Genomic DNA, 15,235 nt, shown 5'->3' with positions numbered 1-15,235 from the left:
AGATGGGTTAATTTCACTGCATCACATTTCTAACCATGCTTAGCTGGCTGATATCTTCACTAAATCCTTAACAGGCATCAATCATACTTCTCTTCTTCGCAAGCTGGCTGTGAGTCCCTCACCTCCTTCTTGAGGGGTGGGGGGGTATTAAGTTTATTGAGTTGCATCTGTATATTTATATTTTGTCCACTGTACAGTTTTGGTTAGTTTGTTAATTGATTAGTTTAGTTGGCTAAAGTTGATAGTCGGTTAGTTAGTTAGGATATTTTTATCTTAGCTAGCGCTAGCTGTGTTCTCACAATTGGTTGTATAAGTATGAACATGGATATTTTGCAATACAGTTAGTCAGTTCAATTCCCAACATTGGGAACACGAGTTCTCCTCTCTTTTTCTCTCAAATCCGCCATTGTTGCTTCCAGGCTTGAGCTTGCTTAGCTTATCATGTTGTCACATTCCTTGACTTGACGTATAAATAGTACAATACACCTATGATTGGTTGAAGTTAGCCATACATTATGTAGCAGCTAATTATTACTATGTTAGTTTCCATGACTCGAGTTTATTTAACAATAAAATAATAACAATCTCAAATTTGGCGAGTAAAATTTTTAGGAAGCAGAAGCTAGAGTAAATTGATAAAATCAACTTGTACTAGTATTTGATAAAATTACAAGACATCTATAATAAATAGCAAGGTACACATAGATCTCTAACTGCGTTACCTAAAACTAAGGTCAAATAAGTGCTTTGGCTTTCTCAATTACACGCTTCTTTTTTCCTTCTACTAATACATAAACTTTTAAAGAATAAGAAAATATAATTAGATAGTAAATGGAAGGAAAGTGTGTGACTTTTCTTCTTCTTGGGCCATCTGAGAAAACATTGCCAACAATTCCACACTACATGGACCTACGAAAATGATACAACTATTGACAGGTAATTTGCAGGATTGCCTTTCGCTGGGTTGATCTTTATTTTTATCCCTCAAAATTGATTGTCTTTTATTTTTCCCTTTGCTAAAAATTCCTTGGTTTCGGATTCGAATCCCCGTTTAGTTAAAAATTTTAAAAAAATTTGCAAGGTAGAGTTTTGCATGCAAAGTTTTGCCTGCTTCAGGCAGAGTTTCAAACTCTACCTTAAGGAGAATTTTGGGAAAAATTCTGCCTTGCAAATCCAAACCTCTGCCTTGCCAAATTCCTTCTTTTTTCAACTGAGCTGGGGTTCGAACACAGAACCTCGGGGTATTAGGCGAAGGACAAAAATTAAAGACCACCAATTTGAGGGCCAAAAATGAAAGACCACCAATTTGAGGGCCAAAAATGAAAGACCACCCCAAAAGAAGGGCAATCCGCGCAAAAAAAAAAAGACTATTGACAGGCTTGTTTGAAGGACAATCCAATAACAACAACATACCCAGTGAATCCCACAACGTGGTGTCTGGGGAGGATAGAGTGTACGCAGACCTTACCCCTACCTTAGGTAGGAAGGCTATTTTCGGAAGACCCTCGACTCAAGACAAAGCAAAGGATAGGTTAGATACGGACAAACAATTCAAAACAATTATGAAAATGAAAACAACGAAAGTGAATAAGCCATGATAAACCATTATGTGAAAACAGATAATCGCAGAAATCAAGGGACAAGAAACTATAGAGCAATGCAACTACTCGTAAGCAAGGATAAACACGACTACTACTGCTAGCCTGTCCCAATGCGAGTCCTCCATACCCTCTTATCTAAGGCCATGTCCTCGATGCCATAAGCTGGAAATGCGCCATGTCCTGTGTAATCACCTCTCCTTAATACTTCTTCGGCCTACCTCTACCTCTTCTAAAACCGTCCATAGCTATCCTCTCGCACCTCCGCCTTTGGGCATTTGTGTCTCTCCGCATCATATGCCTAAACTATCTCGGTCCTAAACTTCCCGCGTCTTATCTCCGAAGCTTCTCCTACCTTGTCTCGGATAACTTCATTCCTAATCCTATTGCTCTTAAGCGTGCCCGCGCATCCATTGCAACATTCTCATTTACCCACTTTCATCTTACGAACATGAGATTTCTTGGTAGCTTGACACTCACCCCATCTGACATAGTTGGTCGACCACCGCTGTAGAACTTGCCCTTAAGTTTTGGTGGCACCTTCTTGTCACACAACACTCCGGAGGCAAGCCTCCATTTCATCCACCCTGCACCAAACGATGTGTGACGTTATCATCAATCTCCCCATTTTCTTGTATAATAGACCTAAGATACTTGAAACTATCTTTTGTCTGTATGACCTGGGTGCCTAGATTCACTTCCACGTCAGCCTCATTCATTATATCACTGAATTTGCACTCCAAGAACTCGGTCTTGGTCCTACTCAACTTGAACCCTTTAGATTCCAAAGTTTGTCTCCAAACCTCTAGCTTACCGTTAACTCCACTGCGAGTCTCGTCAATCAGGACTATGTCATCCGCGAATAACATACACCATGGCACCTCATCTTGAATTTGCCACATCAGTCCATCCATCACCAAGGAAAAATAAAAATGGGCTAAGAAGTGCGTCCACACAGTGCAACCCCCATCCATTTGAGGAAGTTCAGAGGTCTCCTCTCATAGTCCTTACCCTAGTCTTGGCCCCATCATACATGTCCTTGATTGCCCTAATGTACGTAATAGGTACACCTCTTTCACGCCTCGAACCATGGCCTAGGTGTAACACGACACTCGGTGCCTGACTGCACGTGACCGAACGAACCACATGGCTTGTTGAATCATCATGAGGCATACATGAGTGGAATTATAACATGAAACATGATGGGCTTTAAGAAAATGCATGAATTCATAATAAGTTGTAAAATGCTCGTTTAAAACATGAACGCGGATAACATCACAACTGAGCCAGAATGGCTAACCGACTCTGAAAGTCTGACATAACATACTGACTTGTCTGGTCTATGAAACCTCTAACATGGTCTAAATCATGAAAACATATTCGCTGGGATAAGGCCTTAGCATACCTTTAAATTCATAACTACTAAAGGAGACAATGTCTAAACCCCAAATGAGGTGGGGCTCATAATTAAGGCGATACGAGGCTGTCCTGCGAAGCGATGTGTCATCACAGTAAGTCGATGCACAAGTCGTGAAATGCAGACCCCCAAGGCAATAAACAAAGATGTCAGTACTTTGAATGTACTGGTATGTAAACACATGAGAGAATAAGCAGACACATGATACATAGACATGAATGCTAAATTGAATGCTGAAACTGAACATGAACATGAGTACTGTAAGCATGAAATAATCTGTAACTGAGATGAAAACATGATATAACCGTCATACCGATATGAACCACCATGGGGAGAAACGTGAAGTCTGATCTCGACCCAATCAGCTAAGCCACCTCGTACCTTGCCAGGGTACAACACATGAACATGAACATGAATGGATCCAAAATCCCTCAATGGGGAAAACATGAAGGAATCGTCCTAACTGGGCGGAGCGATCCTTATCCTACTTGGCATACGTAGTTTCGGGCTTTCGAGCCTTCTGCGGTATTAATACAACTCCGAACATAAAAATAGCGAAGACATGATTTACGATTCTTAACATGAACATGGATACATGAAGACATGAAATAAATACATATATACAAGCTTTTCAGGGGAAATAAGCATAATATCTCATATCTTGTGTTATAGAACCCATAGGATGCAAGTTATGGGTTTTCATAGATTACGGACTGAGTCTCAATCACCAAAATAGTAAATTAAGACAAATCAAACGGAATTGCAACTGACAATAGAATATATATCATGGTTCAAGTGTCTAGGGTTTATCATGAATATACCAAGAATCCTAAAGCCTAGTGTGTAATCATGGAATCTTTTGAAACGTGGGGAAGAACAAGGATATTCCCACATGTGGATAGCGTCTACATACCTGGTAATGTGTCAATTTGCAATAAAGATCTGATCTTGGAAGAAGAATCCTAATCCTTGGTCTTGAATTCCTATACTAGGGTTTTCTTGAAAACCCTAGGTTAAGAACATGAGATTCTACTTAGGATTCAAAGGAAACTTAATGGAATTCACTTAGGATAGTGTTAAGAGGCTTACCTTGATGCTTGGAGAAGTTGAAAGGAAAGGGTTTTCGTGTTAGGGCTTGAGAGAAATGAAAATAATGAAATAAAACTGGGTTTCCGTTCTTTTAATATTTCAGTCGCGGCACCGTTATGGACCGTGTTACGGTCCGTAACACTAGACCGTAACATGGGCCAAAATTCCAGTGAGCTACTTAGTCAGGAGGTCAGGTTACGGTCACCCGTTACGGGCCGTAACACGTGTTACGGGCTGTAACACGTGTTACGGTCCATAACACTGGACCGTAACATGAGTGAAAATTCTAGTGAACTGCTAAGCTTTGAGGTTGGGTTACGCCGCCAAGTTATGGGCCGTAACACGTGTTACGGTCCGTAATGATGAACCGTCCTTTGGTCCAAAAGTTACGAGACGGTGATTTTCCAAGCGTGTCTGTTATGGTATGAATGACGGGCCGTAACACGTATGTTAGTACGTCCTTGAGGCGTAACACGTAGGTTTTCTCGATTTGAAACATATTTTCGATTCCAACACTATCCTTCTTGGACTTCTAACCACCTGAGTTATGAATATGGTTTAGTACGGATTTTATGAGGTGTTACAACCTCTAGCCTCCAAGCATCTCCATAGAACCTCTCTTGGCACTTTGTCGTATGCCTTTTCTAGGTCGATGAATACCATGTGTAAGTCTCTCTTCCTCTCTCTAAACTGCTCCACCAGTCGCCGTACAAGATGAATCATTTCTGTAGTTGAGCGCCCCGGTCAATCCGAACTGGTTCTCTGAAATAGACACGCCTCTCCTCACCTTCATCTCCACCACCCTTTCCCACACTTTCATAGTGTGGCTTAGCGACTTGATCTTACCGTAGTTGTTGCAACTTTGAATGTCGCCCTTGTTCTGGTACAATGGAATCATTGTCTTTGCATCGGCTATTCTTCGGGCATCTTAGCTGTCTTAAAGATGACATTAAATACCGAGTCAACCACTCTAAACCTACCTGCCCGATCTTCTAAAATTCCCGAATCTCGTCGGGTCTTGGTCGCTCTTCCCCTACTCATCCTACGAACAACACCCTTAAATTCCTCAACCTTTATATTTCTACAATATAGAAAATCGCGAAACCTCTCGGAGTGCTTCAAATCTCCCAACACAATCCGCGAAAAAAAAAAAGGCTATTGACAGGCTTGTCCATTAGCTTTGAATAATTCTGGAGAAGATTTCCTGAATATAGTTTCATAACTTTAACCGTAGGCCACTATTGAAGCTTTATCTCCAAACACCCTTTTAATTCGTTGATATATACTTCCTTGGATAGTGAGACGTTTACTCATTGACTATGAAATCATTCTAGTTCTTACCCGTAATTTACAAGCTGAGAACTAAATTCCTTTGACTCTTCCACTTGCAATCCTTCTTCCAATTAGTGTTGATCTTCAACCAATTTTCAGAGGGCTTAGGTAATTTCACTACCGTACTTTATATCTTGAGAATAAGTCCCATAACCTGTTGATAAATAACTTTCCATCTGGAGCTTTGTTCAGTATTACTCTTTGCTTTGGAGATTACCCATTTCAGATGAGAAAGGATCTATTATTGGATTCTCTTTGTATAACATTTGTTACCTCCATATATGATTGAGCTATTAAATTTATTAGACCGTTCAAAATTCTAAGTCCAAAATTGATATAATATGTTAAAAGACAAAAAATATAAAAAAAAATTAAGAAATATAAATTAAATTACAATAAATACTTTTATGTATAAAATCAATTATGATCGAATTTTTTTTAAAATATCAAACCAAATCACTAATTGATTTATTTATTTATTTTGGGTTTGATGCACATGCTCATCAATAACCAAAACAAGCAACTGAACTTTCCCCTTTCAGAATTGGACTGAAATAAGGAAAGGTATATCTATGGTTTTACTTGTCAGTACTAATCAACTAGGAGTAGAATGTCAGAATACTCCAACCTTATGGAAGTGAACATACAAGTTCCTCTTTCGTGAGCCTTCCCCTCCGTGGAATTAAACATAGCTTAAGTCATTCAGAGATGTATTTTTCCCCCAATTTCTCATAATATTATACTTTTGGCAAATATTTCCTATATCAGTTTTACAATTTTTGATTTCTAACTGATTTGATATCAAAAGAGTTATCCGAAATCTTCTTCTGTAATTCCAATGTGCAGGATTTACTGGTAGAAAATTCTACTACCTGTTTGAGAGATGCCATTTCGCGATCTCATGACCCTTTGCAATCAAAACATGTAAAAAATGCTATTGAATTGGTTTTCTTGAAAGTCCCTCTTCTTCCCGTCTTAACGAAATGTAGATTATCTGGAGTAAGGAATGGAAGAGAATTGGTGATGCTTAGCCTAAGTTGACAAACCTGAGTGGTTGGATTTTTCTATTTTTTTTTTATTTGAATTTTCAGAAAATGTGTTCTGAATTCTGTTGGGTTCAGCAAATTATTATTATTAAAGTGTCTTTTATGCCTAATTAACTCCTACATGTTAGTGGCCATAAGAATGGCTAGAAGTGATTTATCTCTTTTAGATTACTATTACTATTACTTTTTATTTACTTTCTACTATACTTATACTATATTAGAAATGACCCTTGGGGTGGGACGAACAATGTATACATGTAATTATGCGTTTTTAAGTAGGGGAAAATCAATGATTCCATTATTTCCATAGAGACATATGTACTCACAAAAGTAACACTCGTCTACCTCCATCTGTTTTCATCATATAGAGGTCTTATTCTCTCACTCTTTCATTCCATTCCATTGTCCGCTCCTCAACTTCTCACATTTCTTCTCCTCCTCCTCTGCTCGCAAATCTCAATGAAGCTCTTCTTTTTGGTGAGTTTTTCTGCAATATCACTGTTGTTCTTGCACTTTTCTGTTAGTAGTTGGAATATAGGTATTCACTCTTCAAATTTTATCCATCTTGTTCTATTTATTTTTTGGTTTGACCACTGTTTTGGGGATATTTCTTCTTTTTATTGTAGCATCTTTGCTGGCAATTTAAATTTGGTGAGTATATGATAGTTTCAATCTTTTGAATGAAATTTCTAGCAAGAAATTGTTCATGCGTGTCACTTAGTATACCTAATTTCTTTTACCTTATATTTTCATTAAGGAATCGGGAAATTTACCTAGGGAACATGTGTTGGCGGCTCATTAAAAAATATTTTATTTGAAAGACAAGGGATGGACTTATGGAGTTAAGGATGGTTAGGATATTTTGTTGATTGGAATAATAAAGTTATAGTGTATGAAAATATTTTGGTAGATACTTTTTGGCTTCACAGGATCATTGGTACCCCGAGGAAATGACTGCGGGAAGACAGGCTCATATTTAACTGATATTGAGGTATTCCGTCATTCTATTTTCGAGCTTGCGGGAATAATGTATTACTTGCAGGGCGCTATACGTTTTACGCCTTGAAATTCATATTCTGCTAATTAAACTGAAAAGAAGGCAGCTTCAACTGAATGAATTATTAACATAAGCTTTTAGTTGCATGTGCATATTAAGTTGTTCTATTGCACAAACTATTTAGTAAAAACTCTATATTGATCTGCTTCTAATGACTAATGATGAAAGGAAATTAGACCATTTATGTACTTGGGGCTGATGTTAGAGCCAGAGGAGTTCGATGAACTTGATAAATGAAAGGATGAATTTTGTAGAGAGCAACCTCATTCACTTTTTAATCAATAGCCAGATTGATTCGATGTAAGAATAAGTGGGTTGTAAATGTCAAATCCTTGAACTGATGGAATAACATCAAACAAGTACAAGTTTTTCATTCATAATCTTTGTTCTATCTCCTTATCTATTTGTACTTTTCTGTGTTGTAAAATTAGTCATATCGCTACAAAACTCAGCTATGATAATGACTAATGTTGATGCCAAATATCTCAATATAAATTTTTTCTTAGTTTGCTTAGGAACTTTGCTCTGCTATTTTTGCTACTTGTCACAAATAAAGCAGCTGTTGCGTTCTTTGGTGTTCTTCCTTTTACCTTCACTAGAACTACTTTGAAATTTTCCCTTCATCTGTGTTTTACAATTTTCTTGGCCAAAAAAGACTTCATGCTCAAGGTGTTATCTTAAAAGGAGTCCTATGAGAAAACTTAGCAAGTAACGACTTAAATTTCTTATATGACTCTGTGAGAAACTTCCTTTCAAGGTTGTTTAATCCGAAAATGCAGCTGAAGAATTTTTAGCAAGAAGAAAGGGCTTCTTGTATTTCTGAATGAATATACAATCCATAAGAATGGGTACTTATACATGAGTTCTAAGACTAAATAAGGAAAGACAATATTACACAATCTATTCCTAATCATTTACATCAATACAATATATTCCTAAAATAAAGCTATCAATCTTAATCATCAATATCAAATCAACATTTCAATCTTAATCATTAATGCCAAATCAACACTCCCCACAAGTTGGTGCAAAGATGTCGCACATGCCCAACTTGCAAACGATGTATGAAAAGTCCGTTTGTTGAGGCCTTTAGTAAACACATCGGCTAGTTGTTTTTACGATGACACGTGGAATAAACTCAAGACACCACCCGTGACTTTTCTTTGATGAAGTGTCGATCAATTTCAACGTGCTTTGTTCGGTCATCTTGAATTTGGATTTCGAGCTATCTCGATTGCGACCTTGTTGTCACAATACAAGGAAAGTTTCCTTTTTCGGACAATCTCAATTCTTCTAGTAACTTTTGTAACCACAAAAGTTCGCAAACACCTACTGGGCCATAGCTCATATATTCGCCTCCGCACTTGATAGCAACTACACTTTGCTTCTTGCTTCTCCAAGTGACCAAGTTTCCTCACCTGCGAGTGTCAATAACTTGGGATGTAGACCTTCTATCATCTAAAGATCCAGCCCAATCGCATCGGTAAAGGCTTCTATTTGGAGGTGACTATATCGGAGTAAAGTAGACCTTTTCTGGAGCGGACTTCGGATACCGCAAAATGTGAAAACGGCTTGCATATGAGGATCTCGAGGATCATGCATAAACCGACTCACTATTTGTTGAATAGGCTATGTACGGTCTAGTGTGAGAGAGATAAATGAGTCTTCGACCGACCTCGATATCTCTCTTTATCAACCGACTTTCAACTCCGCTTTGTAGTTTGTGATTGCTTTCAATGGGTGATTATTTGGTTTGCAACTTTGTCATACTGTTTCTTTCAAGAGATCCGGAATATACTTTCTTTGAGAAATAAAGATTCCTCTTGATCTAGCGACTTCAATTCCCAAGAAGTACCGCAATTTTCCAGATCCTTGATCTCAAGATTCAATGCCAACAACTTCTTCAATCGGGTCATCTCCTTTCTTTGTCATCTCGTCATTACTATGTCATCAACATAAACTATGAGAAGAGTGAGTTTACCCTTTAAATGTCTTATAAAAGAGGGTGTGATCCGCATTGCTTTGTTGGTAACCAAAGGAGATCATTGCTTTATAGAATCTGTCAAACCAAGCTCTGAGGAGATTGCTTCAATCCGTACAAGGCTTTCTTGATCTCCGCATACCTCTTCCTTGACTTTGTTCCGGTACCAAAACCAGGAGGAATCTCCATGTACACCTCTTCTTCTAAGTCTCCATGAAGAAATGCATTCTTCACATCAAACTGTGCAAGTCCCGATCAAGATTAGGCACAAGATAGAAGAATTCTAATAGTATTCATTTTTGCAAACGTGAGCAAATCGATAATCCACTCCATAAGTCGAGTGAATCCTTTAGCAACCAATCTTGCTTTGAACCTTTCAATGGAACCATCGGCTTTATGTTTTACGGTGAAGACCTCATTTGCAACCAACCAACTTCTTGTCGGTGGTGATGCGACAAGTTCCCAAGTCTCATTCTTTGATAAGGCCTTAGATTTCTTCCATCATAACTTTTGCTTCCACTTAGAATCTGCCAAAGCTTCCCTTCCAATTCGGGAATAGACAATAGAAATAGACAAGGCAAAGGCTCTATAGGAGGGCGATAAAGAATTATAGGAAACAAAGTTAGATAAAGGGTGTTTAGTGCAAGATCCGACTCCTTTCCCGGCTGTGAGCAATAGGCAAATCTAACTCATTAGGAAGTATAGATAACTCACGTGCTAAGAAGTTCGCTTCGGCAAAGTTGCATGATGGCTTCTTCGCTCTATTTCTCCTTGAGTAAGTTATCAAATGGGAGCCTATCCAAACGCTGCTCTCCCCCCGAATTCTTTCTCCAATTTCACTTTCTCTTACGGCGTAGTTTCAATAGTCTCACTCGAATTCTTTTCTCCAAACTTCACTTTCCTTGTGCGTAGTTTCAACAATAGAACTAGGAAAAACCATCTCTTAACTTCCTTATGATTCTCCCCGAAGAGGTGATGGGTGTAGTACTGAAATAGGGGCTCGCATTCCCAAAAGGTAACATCCATACTGACAAAGAATCTCCTAGAAGGAGGGTGATAACATTTGTACCCTTTCTGTGTTGGGAGAATACCCAATAAAGACACATTTAAGAGCTCTAGGTTCAAGTTTCCCAGAGTTCCTAGCGTGAATAAAGCAAACACACCCAAATATCTTTGGAGGAACAGTATAGTCATTTTACCCCTTTAAAGCTTCTAAAGGACTCACGGAAATTAAGAGTTTTAAGTGGCATTCTATTGATGAGGTAGGCAACATATTTAGAATGGCATCCCCGCAAGGCTTCGCAGATTCATGGTAAACAAAAGGGATCTTGCTACTTCTAACAAATGCCTATTTTTTCTTTGAAGAACTCCCATTTTGTGCACTAGTATAAGGACAACTAGTTTGATGGATTATCCCAAAGACTCAAGTAAGCTCCAAAGTTTTATCCATGTATACTCTGCCATTGTCGGTTCGAAATATCTTTATCTTAGCCTCAAACTGAGTACAAATCATCTTATGAAATGACTTAAAACGGGAGAAAACTTCACTTTTGGCTTTTAACGGATATACCCGTGTCATTCTACGCAACAATCGATAAAAGTAACAAACCATCGACTACCCCGTACAAAGAAAGTGTTTGAGTAGGACCCCGTACATCGAATGAATAGTCGAAAAAGGAATTGTGCTTTTATTGTCACTCGGAGTGGATAAGAGTTTTTAGTGTGCTTGGCATATTCACATGCATCACAAGACAAAGATTCAAACCCGGTTCTAGAAAATAAACCCGAGGGTATAACTTTTTTAAAGCAAAAAAAGACGGGTGTCCCAACCGTCTATACATCGTATTATTTTCGTTGACATCCTTATTTCCTACAAAAAAGGCCCGACCCGTAGTCTCGAGTTCCATCGATTAAATATAAGTCATCATGCAATCTACCACTCGCCAATCTTCTTCCCCTCGTATGAAGGTCTTCAAAAACACAATAATCGGGAAAAAATCTCGACACCCGCTTAGTTCTTTGGTGATAGCGCTAACGAGATAATAGGTTAATAGGAAAATCGTGCACATGAAGAATGGATGATAAGGTAATATCAGTGAGTACAAAAGATTGAACTGTTCAGAGGCAGGGTTAGGGAGCCATTGGCTATTCGACATAATCCCCTTTGGGGACTAGGAGAGTAATTTTGAAGGCCTTTAGAAGAGCTCGCCATGTGTCTATTCACACCGAATCAATAATCCAACAATTAAGTTGAGCATTAAAAGCAATACCGATCGCACATAATCGTGGGGCCAGCAACACTAGAAGAGTCAAGTTTGTTCGAGAAGACGGCGAAGATGTTGAACTCATCCCGAGACAAAGTCTCTCCGAAATAGTGTCACCCGAATATTATCCGGATGGAAGGGTTAGAATAGGCCTACGACCCGAGAACCGAAAAAAAAATTCCGTAAAAAAATCGCCGAAAGTTGGCCGCCATGCCGGAATCCTAATTCCGATGATCGGAAAAAATCAAACCGATAGGGATAGGCTCGAATGTTCCGACCCCAACAAAGAGAAAAATAATCCGCGATTTTTGTGCGGATGCCCACAAAGAGAGAGAAAAACTCGACTTTTGATAAAACACGAAACCCCCGATGCTTTGCGAGGGAGAAAACTCACCTCAAAAGGCGGCAAAGAACGGCTCCGATACCATGAAGAATTTTTTAGCAAGAAGAAAGGGCTTTTGTATTTCGAATGAATATACAATCCATAAGAATGGGTACTTATACATGAGTTCTAAGACTAAATAAGGAAAGACAATATTACACAATCTATTCCTAATCATTTACATCAATACAATATATTCTTAAAATAAAGCTATCAATCTTAATCATCAATATCAAATCAACATTTCAATCTTAATCATTAATGCCAAATCAACAGCAACAAATGTTATATGTCATTATTTTCAGTTGTGCTAACTCTCTTTTACCATATAATGTGGATCGGAGGGAGTATTGAATTAATCTCTACATTATTTGTCTTTATACATTTTGGTAAAATTAGCCAACTTTGGAGTCACATTTTTCGTATTCAACTGGAGATTTATTAGATCGTTTTAATTACTCTTCGTTTTAACTTATGTGAAAATTTCAAATTTTTCGTACTCTAACACAAAGCGGTGGATAATTGTACAAAAAAGTAGCATGAATTGTTCTATGAAGTTCGGCCTATCTCATTGGTAATTAGATACATGTCCTGCGCCTTCTAATTTAGGAATCCACGTGCATCACTTTAGATTAACTCGGCAATCTCCATTTCATTCACCCTTATTCTCTTTCTTCTTAATTCATCGTTCTCTACAAACTCTATTTTCTTCCTCGAAGTGTCATCAAGTTTTCGGGTGAGTTTCTCAATTTTCTTCCTCTCTTCTTCACTCTCTCGGTGTTAAATTCTCGTATTTTTCTCACGATGCTTTGTCTATTTTGTTAATTGATGTTCTTTTGCTATATACAAGTTATGAAAAGGTAGGTTATGGGTTCTTCATCTTTTTTCTTTTCTTCTCGTTTTCCTCTATTCTCGTGTTTTTTTTTAATGTTATTAATTCTTTTTATGTCACTTTAAGTGTTGCACATATAAATTTCCTTTAGTTTATACTTCTATTTGGAAATTTGAGATTTTTACCTAACATTTGAAATTGGGGATTTTCAGAGCGGAATCCATCTGTAAGTAAGAGACGGACCAAACAATTGAAAGCTCCGAATGCGCATAGGGCTTTTTTTGGGAGTTCAAGTCAAACAAAAGGGCAAAGACGACAAAGAAACAGACGCATGTGATCTATGAGTAGCTCATAATGAGAGGTAAGGAATGAACTCCTCAATTCCCGAGAAAACCATAAGATATTTTGCTCTTACTTAATTTTCATATCGGTGGTCATGTTATTTCGTTAACTATTTTATCTCTCTTCTTCTTAACTTTTTCAATGTCGGAATCTCGTAGTTTTCCTTGATCGTCCGTGATGTTCTTCTTCCTCGCTATATAAGTTGAGAAAGAGTAGATTTGGGGTTCTTGACTTCCAATGTCACTTCAGTCCTCATTGCACAAATGAAGTAATGGTGTGAGGCCTTTCCTTGCCTAAATGGAATGTGTAGCGAGTGATGTCAATTATATGGGATTGGGCTCCTCTCCATTTCCCTTCTCTCCATTTTCCCCAAGTTCTATCTTGGATTAGAGACACATGGCATGAGTTAGAATTAATGGCTAAGATTTAATTGACTAAAACAAGGCCCTAACCATGATTACATAATTAATAAATTATCCATAATTATATTAGGATAATTTTCTCTCTTCCTATTTACTTTTCCTACCCAAGAAATATCTTTTCCGATTTATCCGATTATTTTTTGCCTTAATTTTTTTCCCCTAATAGACCCAATATTCAATTGGTGATATTTTCCATTTTTTCAATTATGATGCTTACTAGGACATAATATAGACCCCATTATTCAATTGATAATTGTATATTTTCGAAAGAGTTGTCTATATTCTGAAAAATATCATCATTAAAGATTTGTCATGATTGTAAAAAAATTGAGATATTAAAATAGGAAGAGAGAGAAAATTATTCTAATATAATTATGGAAAAGTTATTAATTATGTAATCATGGTTAGGGCCTTATTTTAGTCAATTAAATCTTAGCCATTAATTCTAACTCATGCCATGTGTCTCTAATCCAAGATAGAACTTGGGAAAAATGGAGAGAAGGGAAATGGAGAGGAGCTCAATCCAATTATATGTGGTCAGATAATTCTTTTTCAGATGAATTATTTCCTAAAATAATAGATTCTACAGGTGCCAGTATTTTTATTTTCTTTATAATTGTAGTTTTTGCTGTTGTGCTAGCTCTCCATTCGCTTGGTTGTGTAGTATTTCAATTAAATGTATAAATGTTGTATGTTTATCTGGGCTCTTCAATTTTATGATCTATGCCCGTATCTTAATAAAAAATGGTGCCTTCTCTGATGCATTAGCGCTAGGATAAAGTAAATATGGTTTGGTCAAAAAGAGTGCACTACTTTGTCTATAATGGGAAGCAAGCCTATTTTAAGTGTACTAGTTTCTGACGAAGATTGTGTTCTTGGCGTGTATCTTAAATCATCGTAAGACACATTTTATAAAATAATATTAATATTATTAAAATAAGCTTTGAGTAAATAATTATACCACATGAAAGATAAAATACAAGTTTATGTAGATGAGTAATGTGGATCATTTTAAAGTGACTTGCTTGTCGAGGTTAAGATGATTGGATATTTCTGAATCTACGAAGATGATCAGTCAAAGTTTAATTAAATATATATAATAACTTTGTTACTTAATTTGATTGTATGAGGTACAAAATGTAACGAAGCGTATCTCACCCAATATTTCATTATTGACAATATTTCTGGCCTATATTTCGATTGCTCTATCATGAACATTACTTTGATTAACTACACTTATATCCCTCTTGAAATCATAACGCAACGTTTAGCCATTTGAAAAGACATGATATGGTAGATACAATTCAACATTGGGAATCATTTGAGATGTGCTTTTTATTTATTGTCATTGAAAAAATATAAATACACATGAAATTATTTTTTGCATGAATTTTTTTGAAATTTTTTTCCACGTGAATTTGAAAGAATATCCTTCTCCAGATAAGAAAGTTGAAGTTTTTGCAACATATTTTT

The sequence above is a fragment of the Lycium ferocissimum genome, chromosome 10, assembly GCF_029784015.1.
Source record: "Lycium ferocissimum isolate CSIRO_LF1 chromosome 10, AGI_CSIRO_Lferr_CH_V1, whole genome shotgun sequence".
In the NCBI taxonomy this organism is placed as follows: domain Eukaryota; kingdom Viridiplantae; phylum Streptophyta; class Magnoliopsida; order Solanales; family Solanaceae; genus Lycium; species Lycium ferocissimum.
Note: the sequence above shows the minus strand (reverse complement) of the source record.